Source organism: Ovis aries, chromosome 8 (genome assembly GCF_016772045.2).
Source record: "Ovis aries strain OAR_USU_Benz2616 breed Rambouillet chromosome 8, ARS-UI_Ramb_v3.0, whole genome shotgun sequence".
In the NCBI taxonomy this organism is placed as follows: Eukaryota; Metazoa; Chordata; class Mammalia; order Artiodactyla; family Bovidae; genus Ovis; species Ovis aries.
Genome location: NC_056061.1, coordinates 23072459 through 23078871, shown reverse-complemented (window position 1 = coordinate 23078871; position 6413 = coordinate 23072459).

The following is a 6413-nucleotide window of genomic DNA, read 5'->3' as shown; positions in this document are numbered from 1 at the left end:
TATAAGCATGAGTTTTCTCAGCTAGGTAGCCCATACCCATGCCAATCCTGAAAATTTTACTTGTACTGTATTAAAATATTTTAATTGCTTTCATTGTAGAGAAAAATGTAATGAGTTATTTGTATTTGTAGAACTGAATAGCTAAAACTTGGCTGGCATATTTTGACTCGAATTAATGCTTTATGTTCTTGTTTATTTTTAAGTTTCATACAAATGTGAAGATGGTAAAACTTAATGATACTTAAGTTTGTCCTTTGTTTTTTTCTTTCACATTCATAATACTTGTGATCCTTTGATTTCCTTGGGGTCATTTGACTTGAATAGAGAGTTCTAACATTCAGAAGTAACAATAACAGGACGAAAAGTTCTGTTTTGCTTCATTTTATTTTGTTTTGGGGATGCTATCTGAGAATGGACTATTTTCCACCCCAGTAGAGTTTAAGCACATTGGCTTGGGTGCCTCAGGCTCACTGGCATTGCTTTTATAAGTTTGGCAAGGCTGGAGTTTTCAAATTGGCAGAACATTCTGGAAGCGTTTCCATGTTTTGAAGTTCTGAACAACTTCTTACATTGAAATGTGACTGTATTTTTGAACCAATTCACTGGAAAGGAAGTTTATGCATGAGAAGTTCAGAGGATCATTAGTAAAGTCTTATTTAATTGAGTGTCTCAGTATTGAAACTGTATCAGTGAGGTTCTTTTACTTCTCCAGAAAAAGCACACTGTTGGGAGCAGCTTCTGTGGCAGTGAATATGCACATGATTGTTCAGTATCAGTCCTGGTATAGAAAATTCCTGGAGCCTCCTGCTTCTCATTTTTTCCAGTCTCACCCTCTACACTGCTATTTTGACTGGAGTTAGGGATTAAGACTTTAAACATCAGCTCCTTGATTTTTGAAATCTTGATAGGTAGAAAATGGAAAAAATATCAATTCTCCATATGGATTTTTATAAAAAGATATTTAAATTTATCTTAGGAGCAGCCTGTTTTTATTTGCTTATTTCGGGAAAAACCATCTAGATTACTCTTTAGTGTCACAAATATAGGAAGCACTCTTTTCACTGGTCTTAAGGAAAACTTGAAATCGGAATGGTTGCTTTTAGATGGAGCAGTTAAGAATTCTGATTAATAATTTAAACTGCTGTGTACATTGAATAAAAGTATGTTGCTTCTTATGTGAGATTGTTTTCCCCTGTTGAATTGTTCTTGGCCTATAAAATAAAACATAGTTTGTATTTATGGAGCTGCTTCCTGGTTAAACGGTAGCATATGGGAAATGGTGAGCTAAAAAGAAGGGACTGAAGAAAGATTTTGACTTGGTCGTTAACAGGGACTTTAAAAAAAGGAAACGAGCTGTTCATTGTGACCTGAGCTTAGATAACTTTATAGATGTCATAGCTATGATGTTAAGAATAAAAATGAGAAAGTGTTGATTTTGGATTAGTCATATTTAGCATCATAAGTCTTTGCAAATGGTCCAGCTCTTTTGAGTTTAGTTCTTTTTTTTTTTCAATAATTTGTCAAATGTAACCAAATGTACAAATAATTATATTATTAATCTTTTTTTCTGAAGTAGGATTTTTCAACCTTGACAATATCTACATATTTAGGCTTAGTATTTCCTTGTCTTGGGAGGCTATCTCATGCATTGTAGAATGTTAGGCAGTATTCATGGTCCCTATCGACCAGATCCCAATTGCATCCTTCTCACTCAGTTTTGATAGCTGAATATGTCCCCAGACATTGCAAACTATTGCATAGAGAGCAAAATTGTATCTCTCACAGAACCACTGGTTGAGAGCCACTATTCTATCCCTTCAAAGCCTCCTAAATTATTCTAGGGGATGGTAGTCGTGCTGTCTCTGACGCTGAATTTCAGTGCTACATGGTTTAGATTTTTGATTATGTCAGTACTTCACTTCTGCTACCAATTTCTACATTAGTTATTATTGTGAACTGAATGTTTGTATCCCTCCATAATTCATATGTTGAATCCCCAGTCCCCAGTAGGATGATATTTGGAGATGAGGTCTTTGGCAAGCAATTAGATTAGGTCATAGGTGTGGGGACCTCATGATGAAATAAGTGGCCCTTATAAGAAGAATAATGTAGAGGAACATCAATATGAGGATATAACAAAGAAGCAGGCATCTGCAAGCCAAGAAGAGAGCTCTCATTAGGGACTGAATTGGCTGGCACCTTGACTGTGGACTTCCCAGCCTCCAGAACTCTAAGAAATACATCTCTGTTGTTAAAGCCATTCAGTCTATGATATTTCATGTTGTTAACCCAAGCTGCTTAAGACAGTCATCTCTCACCATTTTCCTATGTAACAGCACAAAAAATTAAAAAATCATCTGCTTAAGCAACGTAAGTTTGTCAGTCATGTGTTAGTTGAGGCATTGTGAATTGTTTGTGTCACGTTTCTTCTTTGTACAGACTGTATTGCCACTCATGGTTTGGAACATGATCTCCCCCAAGCAAAAGGAAAAATGGAAATGCTGAACTAGGTGATGGCTCTTAAGTTTCTTCTAGGATATTCAAATACCTGAGATCTGCTATGCCAAGGCAAGTTGTATGGTCAAGCCTGAATTCAGTTGCATGAAAAAGTTTACCTGCATGGGGGACACTGTAAGTCAAGACAGTAAATAATTGAGAACAATGTATAATGAATGGCCTCACTTGGGGAATGTAATAGAATAATACTTCATCCTCTGGGCAGGAGATACAAGTTCCCCTGTTAGATATGGACATTTCCATCACCAATTTATTATTCTGTAAAGGGGTAGCCCTTAAGAAAAAGTGAGAGACTGGGAATGCAGGACTTACACTGAAAGGAGGGAGAACAATTTTCTTTCACACAGGCATCACAGTGTTTGGATCTGGACCCCATGGTATACTACTTAAACAAGCATGAGTAGCTCCAAAGAGATTGAACAGGAACTAAGCAGAGCTTCTCAGAAGAAACTGAGAAAATCTGACCAGGGTACCAGAGTGGTCTCGTCCAATAGCAGTTCTAAGCAACTTTCTATACCATGCTGTGTTCCCTACATCTTCAAGTAGCACTCTGAAATATTACAGGACATGCTGTGGCTGTGCTGCTTTAGGGAAAGTATTGACAAACTCGATTAAAGGCAAGATGTAAGTGTTTTTAGTTTTTGTGGACCCTGTGGTCTCCGACTCAACTGTTCAACTCTGATGTTATAGTATGAAAGCAGCCGTAGATGACACTTTGTGTCTATGTTCCAACAAAAATTTATTTATAAAAACAGGTATCAGCATTGTAGGGCTCTCTTTTGCCATCCCCTGATTTAGAGGAAAAGATTGTTTTGTGTTTTAAAATACGGTGATAATGGGACACTTGACACCCACCCCAAAGTATCGTCTCTTCCAAAACCAGGAGAACTATAGATGGTGATCAGAGGAGAGGTGGTGTAGCAGTCATATAGGAAGGTCTCAGGAGGGCAAAGGAAGTACCAAACCTCCAGGTACCACTCCCCTGTCCCCTGGAGAGATACTAGGGAATGTAGAAACCAGATCCTGACAGAGTGATATTGTTACCAACCCGCCTGAGTGGAGCTCCAACAAGGGTCCTTCCACCCAGTGTCATTTGAGTCAATAGAATGATACCGAGTTTGGTTCAGAATCAAAGAAATTTTTTTAAAAATTGTGTTTATTTCTTTCCTTTTCGGCGGTGCTAGGTCTCTGTTGATGCACAGGCTTTTCTCTAGTTGTGGTGAGCAGGGCTACTCTATAGTCGTGGTGTCTGGTCTTCTCATTGTGGTGGCTTGTCTTTTCACAGTGCACGGGCTCTAGGGCACACGAGCCTCACTTCTTGCACGTGTGGACTCAGTAGTTGTGGTTCCCAGGCTCTAGGGCATAGGCCCAATTTTGTGGTGCGTGGGCTTAGTTGCTCCATGGCACGTGGGATCTTCCTGGATCAGGGATCCAACGCATATCTCTTGCAGTGGCAGGTGGCTTCTTTACTACTGAGTCGTCAGAGTGGAGAGGTGCAAGGTCATGCTGTAGAGCACACGCTATGCTACAGGTGGTGGATGGGGCTGCTTTATAGGAATCTCATGGGTGTCAGTGGGGAGGGGGCAGAACGCTCATGGGGGCAGCGCTGCTCATGCTCCAGATCAAGGTGCCCAGGCAGTGTCTATGCACACGGCCGCCCCCTGAGCTGAGGTGTCAGTGCAGCAGTTTTACATTACAGCAGTTTCTGCATTACTTCCGTCGCACAGTCATGTCCGACTCTTTGTGATGCTGTGGACTGCAGCACGCCAAGCTTCCCTGTCCATTTCCAACTCCTGGACCTTACTTAAACTCATGTCCATTGATTGGTGAAGCCATCTGACCATTTCATCCTCTGTCGTCCCTTTCTCCACCAGCCTTCAATCTTTCCCAGCATCAGGCTCTTTTCCAATGAGTAGGTTCTTCACATCAGGTGGCAAAATATTGGAGTTTCAGTCAGCGTCAGTCCTTCCAGTGAATATTGAGGACTGATTTCCTTTAGGATGGACTGGTTGGATCTCCTTGCAGTCCAAGGGACTCTCAAGAGTCTTCTCCAACACTACAGTTTAAAAGCATCAATTCTTCGCCACTCAGCTTTCTTAATAGTCCAACTCTCACATCTATACATGGCCACTGGAAAACCATAGCCTTGACTAGACAGACCTTTGCTGGAAAAGTAATGTCTCTGCTTTTTAATATGCTGTCTAGGTTGGTCATAACTTTTCTTCCAAGTAGCAAGTGTCTTTTAATTTCACAGCTGCAATCACCATCTGCAGTGATTTTGGAGTCCAAAAAATAAAGTCAGCCACTGTTTCCATTGTTTCCCCATCTATTTGCCATGAAGTGATGGGACCAGATGCCATGATCTTAGTTTTCTGAATGTTGAACTTTAAGCCAACTGTTTCACTCTTCTCTTTCACTTTCAATAGGAGGCTCTTTATTTTTTCTTCTCTTCCTGCCATACAGGTTGTGTCATCTACATATCTGAGGTTATTGATATTTCTCCCAGCAGTCTTGATTCCAGCTTGTGCCTCATCCAGCCTGGCATTATACATGATGTACTCTGCATATAAGCTAAATAAGCATGGTGACAATATACAGCCTTGATGCACTCTTTTCCCAATTTGGAACCAGTCTGTTGTTCCATGTCCAGTTCTAACTGTTGCTTCTTGGCCTGCATACAGATTTCTCAAGAGGCAGGTCAGGTGGTCTGGTATTCCCATCTCTTTCACAGTTTATTGTGATCCACACAGTCAGAGTCTTTGACATAGTCAGTAAAGCAGAAGTAGATGTTTTTCTGAAACTCTCTTGCTTTTTCGATGATCAAATGGATGTTGGCAATTTGATCTCTGGTTCATCTTGCTTTTCCAAATCCACCTTGAACATTTAGAAGTTCATGGTTCACATATTGTTGAAGCCTGGCTTGGAGAATTTTGATCATTACTTTGCTAGCATGTGAGAGGAGTGTAATTATGTGGTAGTTTGAACATTCTTTGGCATTGCCTTTCTTTGAGATTGGAATTGTCGGGGGAGTTTATAATTTCTTCAGTTCTGTCTTGCCACAGCAAAAATTTAAAGTGATGGATGGACCAGTGTTATAGCTCAGTTTTATTTGTAAGCAAAGGAAAATACATCCTAGAGGAGTGAGGGCAGGCTGTGAAAAGAAGAGAAACCTCCAGCTCAATTTTGGCTCCTCTTTCTGTATGTTTTTCTCCTCCTCTTGAGCCTGCCCTATGTAAATTGGGCTAGCCAGGAGGGCTGTTTGTTTTACCTGAGGTCCTCACTCTGGTCCTTGGACCTTCCTTTGTTCTATTTTCAAGGGCTTTTCCCTTCTTTGTCTTTTAGCCACCACCATTTTGGACTCCTTTTTCCTACTCTATCTACCTAACAGAATGAAAACTGACCTTTTCCAGTCCTGTGGCCAGTGCTGAGTTTTCCAAATATCCTGGCCTATCGAGGGCAGCACACGCATAGCATCATCTTTTAGGATTTGTAATAACTCAACTGGAATTCCATCACCTTCGCTAGCTTTGTTTCTAGTGATGCTTCCTAAGGCCCACTTGACTTCGCATTCCAGGATATCTAGCTCTAGGTGAGTGATCACACCATTGTGATTATCTGCGTCATGAAGATCTTTTTTGTATTGTTCTTTTGTGTATTCTTGCTACCTCTTCTTAATATCTTCTGTGTCTGTTAGGTCCATACCATTTCTGTCCTTTATTGTGCCCATCTTTGCATGAATGTTCCCTTGGAATCTCTGATTTTCTTAAAGAGATCTCTAGTCTTCCCCATTCTATTATTTTCCTCTATGTCTTTGCATTGATCACTGAGGAAGGCTTGCTTATCTCTCCTTGGTATTCTTTGGAACTCTGCATTCAAATGGGTTTATCTTTCCTCTT